This window comes from Mya arenaria, chromosome 9, assembly GCF_026914265.1.
Source record: "Mya arenaria isolate MELC-2E11 chromosome 9, ASM2691426v1".
Lineage (NCBI taxonomy): Eukaryota > Metazoa > Mollusca > Bivalvia > Myida > Myidae > Mya > Mya arenaria.
In genome coordinates, this window is record NC_069130.1 from 17,503,881 (window position 1) to 17,517,869 (window position 13,989).

General features: G+C 35.2%; 2 long non-coding RNA genes across 2 annotated transcripts; both read left to right on the top strand.

The window, feature by feature from the left end:
* The first annotated feature begins 1,717 nt into the window (after window positions 1–1,717).
* Window positions 1,718–9,347, top strand: LOC128203516 (uncharacterized). Its single transcript, XR_008255966.1, has 7 exons — window positions 1,718–1,814; window positions 2,403–2,604; window positions 4,927–5,031; window positions 5,652–5,738; window positions 6,498–6,602; window positions 8,027–8,097; window positions 9,232–9,347. It is a non-coding gene; the product is annotated as an uncharacterized LOC128203516 (long non-coding RNA).
* A 3-nt stretch (window positions 9,348–9,350) lies between these two features.
* LOC128203517 (uncharacterized) lies at window positions 9,351–10,793 on the top strand. Its single transcript, XR_008255967.1, has 3 exons — window positions 9,351–9,366; window positions 10,212–10,320; window positions 10,664–10,793. It is a non-coding gene; the product is annotated as an uncharacterized LOC128203517 (long non-coding RNA).
* Window positions 10,794–13,989: the final 3,196 nt, after the last annotated feature.

Genomic DNA, 13,989 nt, shown 5'->3' on the forward strand with positions numbered 1-13,989 from the left:
TTAGACTACATTGATTCATTATGACTTACTTATTTGATAATGAGATAAGCTTGGGTCTAATTATGCAAACACATTGTCTGCTCATAAAGCACCAATCACACAGGGCAGTATTGGGAGCTATGCTAAATAGCCTAGATGAAACACTTTGATACACAGCATTGATTAAGCATGTCATTTGTGTAAACGCAGATGGTTATGTCATTAACTGGCGCGAGAAGTAAGTGGATTGAATAGTGGCTGTTTACATCAGACTGTTGTTGATATGTTGTCATTGTTCCAGCCTCATTTTATTGCAATTGCAGATGTTTTTGGCCAGAATCAACGCCCTTGCAGAAAAAAAAGCCAACCAAAACTACCTTCAGACAAACACGGCTGAAATTGAGCTGAATTTGTGCTATATGCAACTACATATCGATCAATACATAGGTATGATTTTGTCGTGATACATTAGCAGCATATTTGTGGACTTTATATAGTCAGGGAATTGAATTTAGAAAAAATACTGTTCACCCCTTTGTGTTTGTTAGAAAAATGTATGTACTTAAAAACAACAACAATGTTTTCTGTGTCATAATCAAAGCATAAGGTTTGTAAAAACAAAAAATGTTTTGAGTAGGTCTGATATGCAGTCTGCACAAAACATCTTGCCGATGTTCTCATCATTGTCTGTATTGAAGTCTAATTCTAGGTGGAGTTTCGTCTCCCATTGAGTAACAGTTTCTTTGGACAGTTTGTTAATTTTGGCTGCTATGTCGGATTAGTTTGATCATCACCATCGGCCTTCGTAGATATTAAATATCAATGCATAAAAAACTTTAAAAATATTATTGCTTGTCATGATGATGGACTGTGCCTCAAAATTGATATAAGTCAAATACTGCCGTCTAGAATCTGAGCACGAAATAACAGTCTACAACGTGTGAGTTGTGTATACGTCATCATTTTGTGTGTTTACAAGAAATGGAAAGTAAACAAATTGAAAGTTGCTCTTTTTCAAGGGTTTTCACTCGCATTTTTATACCCCCGACAAACGAAGTTTGAAGGGGGTATATTGGAGTCACCCTGTGGTCGGTTTGTCGGTCGGTCCGTTGCAATTTACCTTGTCTGGAGTATACCTTAAAAACTACTGGATATATAAATATTGCCCTTTATTTGTTTTTTTTTTGCTGTCAATTTTTTTTGTCTTTGTTTTTTTTTTTGGAGGTAAACTATACATTGCAAAAAGGAAACTCTAGACACGTACACTTTTGATAGGCCAAAAAAGAACACTTTTTTAACATTCCATCTAGAAAAAGCAATCAAAGTAAATGTGAATTTAAAATTTGGTGGCATGGCACAATATTTATCTCAGGTTTTACGATAAGTATCTCTTCTCCTTAAAGTCCCCCCACTTCTCCCTAATTTGACTGGTGGGAGAAGTGACTTCTCCCCAAAAATTCAGCCTTGTGAGAGCCCTGGTGATAACAACCCGAGATGGTAAAGAAAGTGTCTGAAGTGAAAATGAACAAGAAAGAAGAATTAAGAGCAATCGGTCGGGATATTACTACAATGTGTGCATGAACATGCATGTACTTTGATATCAATACAATGCATTGTTTTCCCATTTTAGAAAGCACCATGTTTTTGGCCCACCCTGCCCTTTTTAATTCCTGGCTAAAACACTATTTACTGGTTCCAGGTAATGGAGTGTTTGCTAGGCAAGAGCTCTTGAAGGGTCAGTTTATTCTCGAGTACAGAGGAGAACTATGTAAACAGCAGTCTGATGGTGATGAAATGTTCAAATACCATTTCAGACATAACAACAAGGAATACTGGTATGTATATATAGTTTTTGTGTAAGCTATATTTTTTGTAGTAATAAATTGCTATTTATTTTCTTTTATACACTACTTTTTTAGCTTGTCTTTTTGTCCATTGATAAAGTCTGGATAGTGTGATGGCCTTGTGGTCGTACCAAAACTCTCTCTCAGATTACATGGTTACAGTTAAGTTTTATTTTGTAAAACTATGCATTGACATAATATCTTGTCGTGTCTGGGCGGTAATTTTGGGTTAAAATTCAGCGCTATTCCCAGTGCAAAAAACATACATTTTCCCCATGACTGGAAAATATGTGTGGTTTATATTAAGAAAAAAATATTAAGCAATGTCGGGTGCATTCTCCAAACAAAAAAACATTATCAAAGTCAATAGTTTTCTTGGTTTCAATATTTTAAACTGAAGCGTTGTTGTTCACAAAATAAAAAAAAATCTAATGACACCCAAAGTGGTGAAAGAAACACATAGGAACATTAAACACATAGGGACATTAAACACATTTAGGGACATTAAACACATAGGGACATTTGTCATAATACATTTCCTTTCTTTGTAGTAATGTTATGTTTCAATTGTTTTAATAGCATCGATGCCTCAAAAGAAACGTGTCTGGCATGCATGGTCAACGACTTGGACCGATACACAAAGCCTAATTGCAAAATGGTTAAAGTTGTTGATGACAGACATCAACCAAGACTCTGTCTGTATGCAACTGAAATGATCAGCAAAGACACTGAATTGAGGTACGATTATGGTGTTGCTGATGTACCTTGGAGAAAGCGAAAGGTAAATAAAATGTTTTAATTTTCTCTTCTTTTTAATTGAAGTCAAAATACTGAATGCATTGTACTCAAACTCTGTTGGATGTTAAATAAAGTCTGACGGGTATTGCTTCTCACTTGGGTAAAATTTGTATTATTGATTTCCCCTATTGATACCCCAATTTGGTGTGAGCTTTATGACGTCACAAATTTTAATAATAGACCATCATACAACCTCAACCTCTAGTTTCGTTAAGTGTTGAATTATTTCTTTCATTGCTTGTTTTTATGAATTATTCCCTTTAAAACCTAAAAACTTACGGATATACTACTATTTTGTCTTGATTGAAATGTATGTTATAATATATTACATAGCCTATGGTGTAGATACAGACATGACTTAATCAATAATTGAATTCCTTGTAAATGAAATTGTTTTATTAGCAAGGTGCACACAATCAGAGCTATTTCATTCAAATGGACTTAACTTGAATCCAGACAACTATCGGCAACTTTATGATAGTAAGTTGAATCATAATGTTGACATCAATGTCTCTGCATTTACAAACTTGTATACCATATTGTGCAGAAAAATGATGTCAAGCCTGTGGTTTTTGAACAATTCAGTAATATCGAGATGTTCCTTGTTAATTGTTTTTGTTATTTGCATGGTTTTTCTGAATATGCAAAAGTGAGAACTACATATTCAGTGTACATGAAAAGTCTTTTAGCGTTCAAAAATATTGATTATTAAAACAATTGGTACTTACTGTTTCTAAGAAGCGTGTACATGGGATTTAATGTTTAATAAAAAAAAATCATATTGCCTTAAAAAATTTAAAGCAAACAATTCTTTTTGTATTATTAAATACAGAGAGACAATTTTTTTCTGTCGTAGTTCGAATTTACACATGATATATGTTATATAAAAGCCTGGCAATGTCATGTTCTCTGACTCATTTCATGTACACTGTATTTGCCTTACATTATTTTATTTTCCAATTTCATCTAAAAGTTATATGACTTAATTTTCCGCCCCACCATTTGAATATTCATAATTTTGTTCTCCATTTGAACAAGATTACGGAAAGCCCTGTCCTACTATTGCCGTAAAAATCCACAAAGTAATAAAAAAAATCTCAATAGTTTTTTTCCTTTTTTAGTCTGTGTCTTGTTTTTTTTGTTTGTTAGAATTTTGTGTTTAAAAGTTGTTCATCAGAACGTTTGTGGGAATCTTAAAACTGTTGAAATGAATAGTTTTTTCCATAATTAATTCATTATGTGATTGGCCTTTGTCAAGACCACACAATCATCTATACTGCAGTTCATCATTATGTAAAATTACCTCCAACTCATTTATCCTAAGTGTGTTAGAATTGTACCTCAGAAGGTTTGTCATAATTTAAAATTGTAAAATGATTTTATGGCACTTGATATACATGGTTGTGTGCTGAAGACAGATACTTTTATGATATCTCATAAATGATTATGAATCCCGATTGGGCTAATTAAAATCATCCGTGTGTCCTTTGTCCCTCCCAGTTGTGTCTGGACTGTTATGAAGTCATCTATGGACTGATTTTAAAATACTTTTGCAAATGTGTTATGCATACAAAGACGTCATGTTGTGTGCAAGGCCAATGTCCTTACCTCCAAGGTCAAAATTACACTATATAACCCGGACTGTATCCTCTTCATGTATAGACAGTTCTCAAAGTAATTTGCTGTTTTGCATACAAAGATGACATTCCACTTGCAGGACCCGTGTCCCTACCTCAAAGGTCACACTTATGGTTTGATTTCTATGGAATGCTGCGTTTAATGACATAGAGTATATCTGTTCATGTCCGAACTGTATCTTTCACATGTATGGAAATTTTGAAATTATTTGGCACACATGTTTAGTATACTTTAGGCATGTGTTACGTGCAAGGTTTGTGTTCTTACCTCCAGGGTCAAAGTCACACTTTGTGTTTGATCGTTATAGATTGTTCAATATACATACCGTACATTGAGTATAGGTGGTCATATCCAGGCTGTAACCTTTTGATGTTTGGACAGATTTTAAAATAACTTTGCACATCTGTAAACCACATAAAGACAGCCTTTAAGACCTGTTTCCCTTTGTAAAAGATCCAGGTCACACTTGTCTATGTTTTATTACCTCACAAAGTATGCCAAAAGTTTTTAAATAATGGTGTGTTGCTGTGTGATAAATGACTGTATATAACTTTTTAAAATGACCTTGCAACTCCTGAAACCCTGTCTTTGAACATAAGACAAATACTTCTCATGGCATTGTGACATGGCAGATGTGCGCGTGGTATAGAATTTTGATACATTTCAGATGCTGTTAAAGATGGTCATACAGCTGCAGATACTACAGAGGTCACAGAAACATCTGAAGATGCCCTCGGTGAATCAGCAGAAGTCTTGGAACATGCTTATCATGGTAAACTTGAGTACAATTTAGTTCATACTAATTGATTTAAGCCTGATTGTGTAAAAGCTAACAGCTTATTTTAAACACACTCCAGTCGGTTTCCTTGGTCAAACTCACCAGTACTGAGTGTAAATATGAGAGGAAACTAGAACATTTTCCTCACTGGGGATCAAACCTAGCACCTCTTGGCTGCGAGGCGGACACTATAACTCTGAGCCATCCTTACATTAATTGTGTTTATGATCTGAAACAGGTACATACATGTTTCTGTTGCATCTAGACAAGCATCGACTTTAAAGTACCTCATGATGTATGCTAAAAGTTTGTAATGAATTGTGTGTGTGTGTGTGTGTGTTGGAGTAAACTTATGCTTGTTCTCAATCAACAGATTTATTCAGTCTGGGTTATTTAATTGGGTGTCACCTTGGGGGACATTGTTTCTCGGAATGACAAACACATGTTGATTTATACATCTAGATCTTGTATGTTCGTAATTTGGCGATGTAAGCATCTAGTTAGTTAATAATTGCTTGTGTTATTTTTGTACCTGAATACCAGTATATATGTGTGAAGTTTTTAGCTTTAATGAGTTTGTAACAGAATACAATCAACTCAACTGTGTGTTTCAGATGCTGTAGGGAACAGTGGGACAGTTGCCCCATCCACAGTTGCCCCATCCACAGTTGTCTCTGAACATGCTGAAGGGCCGCCTCAAGGTAAATTGAATACAAAAACCAACTTTCTTTACATAGTTATTTCTCGCTGGTGACCACAATCTGTTGATGTTAATTACTTAAGACTATTTTTCTGTGATGAGGTACCTCATAAAGTAGACATAATGCTTGTAAAGATGAACATGGAATATGTGTGTGTGTGTGTGTGTGTTGCTTACAAATGTTAGATATCTTGTCATCTATTAAAATCAGGCTTATTATACTCTTTAACATGTATTTGGACAAAGTATGCGTAAAAATATTGGTGAAATGTGTGTGTTGAAATGAAGAACCTCTGTGTGAACTGGGTCATCTTGTGTCGGAAAACTTAATTGTTAGGTCACATAAGAAATAGCCTATTTATACCGTCTTAACCATTTTTTTTACCTTTCTTAAACATGGTGAGATTGCTTCCCTTTACAAATTCTTGGACAACTCTTATACTTGTTTAACATAATTGAATCGATCATCAGATTGGAAGATGTTTAAACCATACAGATGTAATTCAATCATACTTCATTTGAAAGTTTTCAAAAGACATATTTCTATGTTTTATTACCTCACAGAATATGCCAACAGCTTTAAACTAATGGTGTGTTACTGTTTGTCAAAATTGTAGCTCTGAGTGCTTGTATGGTAACTTAAAACTAAACTTACATCTCCTGAAACCTATGTTTGTGAACATAAGACAAATACTTTACTATCTCACAGCATTGTGACATGGCAGATGTGAGTGTTGTATAGAATTTTGATACATTTCAGATGCTGTTAAAGATGGTCATACAGCTGCAGATACTACAGAGGTCACAGAAACATCTGAAGATGCCCTCGGTGAATCAGCAGAAGTCTTGGAACATGCTTATCATGGTAAACTTGAGTGCTCATTAGTTTATACTACTTTATTTAAGCCTGATTGTGTAAAGCTAACAGCTTATTTTAAACACACTCCAGTCGGTTTCCTTAGTCAAATTCAGTACTAAGACAGTGTACATATGAGTGGAAACTAGAACATTTTCTGAGCGGAAATCAAACCTAGTGCTCACCTCTTGGTTGTGAGGAGGACACTCTACCTCTGAGCCATCCTGACATTAATTGAGCTTATGACTGAAACAGGTACATTCTTTTTCTGTTGCACCTAGACCAGCACAGTCTTTAAAGTACCTCATGATGTATACTAAAAGTTTGTAATGAAATTTGTGTGTTGAAGTTAAACCTCAGAATGTTTTTTAAGCTTTATTTAGTAAAACTTATTCTTGTTCTTAAATTATTAGATTCATAGAGTCTGGGTTATTTTGTCACTTATTTGGTGTCACCTCAGGGACATTATTTCTCAGAACAACAAACAATTGTTGATTTATACATCCAGATATTGTATGTTTGTTATTTAGTGATCATACACTGATGTAAGCATCTAGTTAGTTTATAATTGCATGTGTTATTTTTATGCCCCCCCCCCCCGAAGGTGACCATATTAAATTGCACCGACAGTCTGTCTGTCCGTCCGTCCGTCTCCGTAACTTTCCCTTGTATGGACAGATTTTAAAGTAACTTGCCACATGTGTTCCACATACCAAGACGACGTGTGGCGTGCAAGACTCGTGTCCCTACCTCAAAGGTCAAGGTCACACTTAGTGTTTATTCAGGATGGAGTGCTGCATATAAGGACAGAGAGTATAGGTTGTCGTGTTCGGGCTGTAACTTTCTCTTGTATGGACAGATTTTAAAATAACTTGCCACATGTGTTCCACATACCAAGACGACGTGTCGCGTGCAAGACCCGTGTCCCTACCTCAAAGGTCAAGTTCACACTTAGTGTTTATTCACAATGGAGTGCTGCATATAAGGACATAGAGTATAGGTTGTCGTGTCAGGGCTATAACTTTCCCTTGTATGGACAGATTTTAAAATCACTTGCTACATGTGTTCCACATACGAAGACGACGTGTTGTGTGCAAGACCCGTGTCCCTACCTCTAAGGTGAAAGATACACAAGTGTTTATTCACAAGGGAATTCTGAATATAAGGACATAACAGTGTAGGTTGTCAAGTATGGGTGGTATTTTTTTATGTTCAGAGGCAATTTAAAATAACTTGCCATATGTATTTGACATGTAAAGGCAAGATCAACTTTTCATGTACTGACCTTGTTCGTAGGTCAATGTCACATTCGGGGGCATTCGTCACATACTGTGACAGCTCTTGTTTATACCTGAATACCAGTATATTTTTGTGAAGTCTTAAGCTTTAATGAGTTTGTAACAGTTTACATTCAACTTAAATTTGTGTTTCAGATGCTGTAGAAATCAGAGGGATAGTTTACCATCCACAGTTGTCTCTGAACATGCTGAAGGGCCGCCTCAAGGTAAATTGAATACGAAACCAACTTTCTTTGAGTAATTATTTGTCGCTGGTGATCACAGTCTGTTGATGTTCATAACTTAAAGACTTTTTCTGTCAAAAGGTACCTCATAAAGTAGACACAATGCTTATTAAGATATACCTCGGAATGTGTGTGTTTGTTTGTGTGTGTGTGTGTTCCTTACAAAATGTTATACATTTTAAAATACCATCAGCTATACTGCGGTTTGATTACCTCACAAAGTATGCTAAAAGCTTCTCAAGATTTGTGTATTGCTCACTTGTTGTGTGTTCAACTTGTACCTCAGAATGTTTGTATGTAACTTAAAATTGATTTTAGGACATCTGACATATGTTGGTGTACATACAATCCTATCATTTTTAGCATGTCTGTTTTTCAAAGAAAATATCACCATGGTGCCTGGTCAGCGGGGGAGTGAAAAATCTTCAAATAAAGTCACAACTCTTTGGGCAATCATGGCCCTCTTGTTAAAATATTAGCATATTTTCTTGGTTGAAACATTGATAATCATTTCATAATGAGCAAAGGGAATGAAAACCAGGCAATATCTGAAGAGAATGATGAAGTTGATTCTGTAAAAGTGAAATGACCATGGAGAAAAAATAATGGAATTCAAGATCGAGATTAAATGTATAATGTAACCGGAAAGGTCTTGTTTCCTTCACCGGTCAAACCTGAATGTATCTGTTTTAAAAGCTTGTCAGGAAGACATACATCATTACATGTATCCCTGATACAGAATGAACCCACAACTGTTTGAGTGAGATACCTGCACATAGACCAGATAATTAACCTTGCTCTCAAGGAATCTTGTTTTGTCATTTCATTTTATTGATTAAGGATGTGTTCAGTGCACATATTATGAATAATGTTAGTTTCTTTCATGTACTACTGTAAACAATAAAAACATTGGTGACTGCTTCGCCAATGGAAAGGGCTACAACAGACACCTTTCCATGGAGTTGTGAAACACTTCTACATCAGCTATAGGTGACTTGTGCTAAACTTTACCTATCCGGTATATAAAACAATGTTATGTACCGTAAGCATACTTAGTAATCTTAAGCAATTGTTTGCAGGACATGTTTTTCTATTTTTGTACATGTTTTTTTGCAGCAATGTTCAAGATTTGACCCAGGAGCAGCTACAGTATTATGGTTGATCAGAGTGAGAGGCATCTGCGGAAAATATTTGGAGGATATATTCTCTGCGAGAGACATATTGCATTCAAGTAGGAAGGAAGAAGCAAAAGTAAGGCATTTATGAGCTCAAACAATTTCAGGAATAAATGCACTGTACTTTTATGGGTAATGTATGAACTTTAGGCCACACCAAATATTTGTTTATTTGTTCGATTGTGACCAAGAAAAGTTGAAGCAAGGAGCGGGAGCAACAAAATTCATATTTCCCATTTCTTTCACAACCAGGAGTTAACAAAGCTGATTTTTTTTAATTGTATAATGCCATAAATACATTCTTGAATTTTCCCTCCTAAATACAAGTTAAAATAAAGAACAAACAACACAAAAAGTATGCACATTATTATTCCTTGTATTTTAATATCTTTTACACCCAAACACCAGTAGAGTAAAATAACTTTTTGCATTAAAACCTTATCTTTTGAATGAGGAAACCAGAATTCTTATACTTCTGCTTGGCAATACAATTTTAAACAAGCCCTGCTGTATAAAACCCAGGATCTAAGCCAGCCCGGAACGTATTTTACGAGTGCGGCGCTTGTAGGCTTGTGCTAATTTCAACCACAAGTGAACAATATGCTTGGTCCAAAATGGTCAGCAAACAGTACCATTAACCCTACAGAATTATCAGGAGCTCTGCACTTGTAATTTAACTTTTAATGGTATTCTGCATCATAATGTTGTTTGGAAATATGGTTTTCATTATTCAACAATATTTATATATAGAGAGAGATTTCCAAAATTACTAGAAAACTGGCGCCAGTTTTTTAGAATGACTATTTAATGCTATTACAGTTCTGTTTGCCCATGACTTCAACCCAACCCTCTATAACACAGGTATATAATATAGACTGAACCGAGAATGTTGCAGTTTGAAACACTTTCAATGCATTTCAGATGCTGTTAAGACGATTATACAGTTGCAGAAACAACAGAGATCTCAGAACCATCTCAAGATGCTCTTGGTGCATCAACAGAAGATCAGAAGTGGACCATGCTTATCTTGGTAAACTGCAGGCTTAATTGAGCATTTTATCTGTAAATAGGTACATACTTTTTCCTGTTGCACCTAGACATGCATTGACTTTAGTACCTCATGATGTATGCTAAAAGTGTGTAATGAATTGTGTGTGTTGAAGTTTAACCGCAGATGTTTGTTCACCTTGATTTATTGTTGCCCAAAATGACAACACTTCTTGATTAATACATTTAGATCTAATATTTTTTGTAACATTTATAATTTATGTATCCAGTAAGTTAATAATTGCATGTGTTAATTTTGTACCTGAATACCAGTAAGCTTTCATAATATTGTAGCAGTTAACATTCAACTTAACTGTGTGTTTCAGATGCTACAGGGAACAATGGTACAGTTGCCCCATCCACTGTCATCTCTGAACATGCTGAAGGGCTGCCTGAAGGTAAATTCATGTTTGTATGTTGCTTGCAGATGTAGACTTATCTTGTTTCTCATTAAAAGTGTTCGCTTAAAAATAAGAGTTTTATTTATGATCCAATAGCTTTGCAGCCATGTTGCTGTCTGTTATATAGACAAAGTATGCTTCCAGTTACTGATGAAATGTGGGTGTTGAAATGAAGCACCTCAGTGTGCACTGGGTCATCTTTTGTCGAAAAACTAACTTGTTAGGTCACTTAATAAAGCCCTGTTATACTCAAAAGACCATTTTGGCACTGTCTTGATAAATCTGGTCATAATGTTTTCCTTGACAAAATCTTGGACAAATTTGATACTTGTTTTCCATAATTGTATTAATCCTGAGATTGACCATTGTTTAGACAACACAGCTCAAATGCAATCATATTTGTTTTAAAGGCTTTCTAAAGACAAGTCTCTATTGAGTTTTTTTACCTCCTAAAGTATGCAAAAAGCTTTCTAAAATTGGTGTGTTGCTGTTTGTTAAAATTCTACCTCTGAATGCTTGTATACAACTTAAAGTTGTGTACATGAGGCAAATACTTTATATCTCACAAATGATGTTGCAATCATGAAATGTTATACATTTTTGCCGATTTTGTGATTTTTAGCTCCACTGGCCGAAGGCTTATGTCGTCACAGATTGTCCGTCGTGAGTTCGTGCGTGCGTACGTGCGTGCGTGCGTGCGTGCGTGCGTAAACTTTTAAAAAACATCTTCTCAGAAACCGATGATCAGATTTTGATGAAACTTAACAGAAATGTTCCTTGGATGGTCCTTTATCAAATTTGCTTCAATGGTTTCGGTCCACTGTACAAGATGGCCCCCAGAGGTAAAAATAGAAAAACCTTTAAACGACTTCTCCTCAGAAACCGATGATCGTATTGCAATGAAACTTGACAGAAATGTTACTTGGGTAGTCCTTAACCAAAATAGCCCAAACATTTCTGGTCTGCTGCAGAACATGGGCACCAGAGCTAAGAATAGAAAAAAAACGTTAAACTACATCTTCTCAGAAACCGATTATCAGATTTTGATGAAACTTTACATAAATGTTCATCGGGATGCCCTTTAACCAAAATTCCCCAAATGGTTCCGGTCCGCTGCACAACATGGCTGCGAGAGTTAAAAAATAAAAAAAAACTTTATACGACTTGTCGTCGAAACCGATGACCTATTTTCGATAAAACTTGACAGAAATGTTGTTTGGTGCTCCTTTACTCAAATTGCCCAAATCATTTCGGTCCACTGCACAACATGGCAGCCAGAGCTATTAAAGTAAAAAAAATTAAAATTTTAAATAACTTCTCCTCAAAAATTGATGATTGTATTTCTATGAAACTTGACGAAAATGTTCGTTAGGTGGTCTTTGCTTGAACCTTTTGGCCAGTGGAGCACAGGCACTGATGTGCCTCTTGTTTAATCCACTTGTGGAATGGTGAGACCAACATTCACATGATCATTTAGAGTTTCAAGCTCTAGTTCACATTTCCTCAAACCAGTTTGCACATATCTTCGAACTCTTCTGTTGCTCATAACATTGGTAGTTATATATATGATTTAAAGTGTAACGAGATTCCTGGCTTGGTGATTTATTCATGTTATTTAACCTCTATCTTTTGTCCAGCTTAAATCCTCTCTTGCATTTCAGCCAGGAACGTTCAGCGTTTAACAGAGGAGCAAGGCCAACTCCTAAGAAAATGTCGAAGTGTTCAACATTACAATGAGACGGGAACTGAAGATGATAGACTGTATTAATTCAATCAAAAGCCACAAGTGTTTGAATTCTCTGAAGTGGAATTAAATAAAAAACACATTACACAGTTGGATAACGACAGATTGCACACTGAAACAATAATAAGTGTTCAAAGTGCTAGTACATCTTGTACATAGTGTCAAGGTGTCCAAGCATGTCTCTGTAAGCCAATGGTTCACTGCATATGAGGTTAATTTATATCTTACAGTGGATTGCAGCAAAAGGCCAGAGGAAAATATGTTTTGATACTCATCCGTATTTTGAAGAAGAAAAATGGGGCTGAATGGCATGTTTATTTTTTTTTATTTGACGGGCGGGCTGGGATGAGAATCTAAAATATTTTTTTCTCTGGCTTAAGGCTTTATTCTTAGTATGTATCTATTATGTCATCATGATGAAGTCATCGTTACTATTCTACATTGTTAAAAATTAGATTCAATCATTTTTAGATTTCCGGAGGTTTTGAAGAGCATATTTTTAACAGCCAATGGGATCATAAGCACATTTCGAGTGTTACATGATCCAGCCTTTTTATCAAAAGTTGCTCAGAGTTCATTTTTGCGTGTCAGAGTAAAAGGCCTTGGAAACTTCAAAATGGCTGAAAAGTCTTGTCCAAGCACTTTATTTTCGCTTGCACTGTTTATCATCTAGGTTAATAAATATAATTTCAGTTGATTTGCAGAAAGTTTACCAGGATAAGAATTTGTCGATTGTTTTTAAAATAATTTCAATAAATTAACTTTGTTTTCAAACAGTTTTGACACAATGACCACAATGAATTTATATTTTGTCACAACTAAAACTGGGACCAAGGTCTACTGCATTGTAAATGAAAAATAGAAGATATGTGTTGACATACGCTCGAACAACAATTTAACAAAATGGGTATGTCATGTACAACACTGATACTATGTTCTCAGTAGTGGTGACATTATGTCATAATAGTTTTTGTCACAAAAAGATTTTTAGAGTTGCCGATTGTTTTATTCAAACAGTAATTTCTCATTTGAATTTTATGGAGAAGTGTATTTTATACACATTCACAGTTAATGTGTAATTTCATGGTGTCAGTCATTGGTTTGCAGTTCATGTTACTTTGTAGTTTCTCACTTGTATTTTGTGACATATTCTTGACATGTAAAGATGGCAAATGTATGTGATGAATGTGAGAGATTAACATTGTTCATTGCACAATGTATTCACATATATGCTTGTTAACCTCGTTCACTATTTTATTTCCCTCTGCATGTAACCAAAAATGACTTGTATATAAAATGTCCATGATTTATTTAAAATTCCATAATCATGGCAACTCGACTCAGTCTCTGCAATATTCAAGTGTAGATCAAGGGGCAATCCCCTGGCATTATTAATTATTAAAATATTTAATTTTACTCGTTTTAATCTTCGAAAAAAGGTGAGGGCTCGCTCCACGGCGCTTCTTGTTTGTTTGTTTTTAGATTATTTTTGCTCTGAAGCAAAATG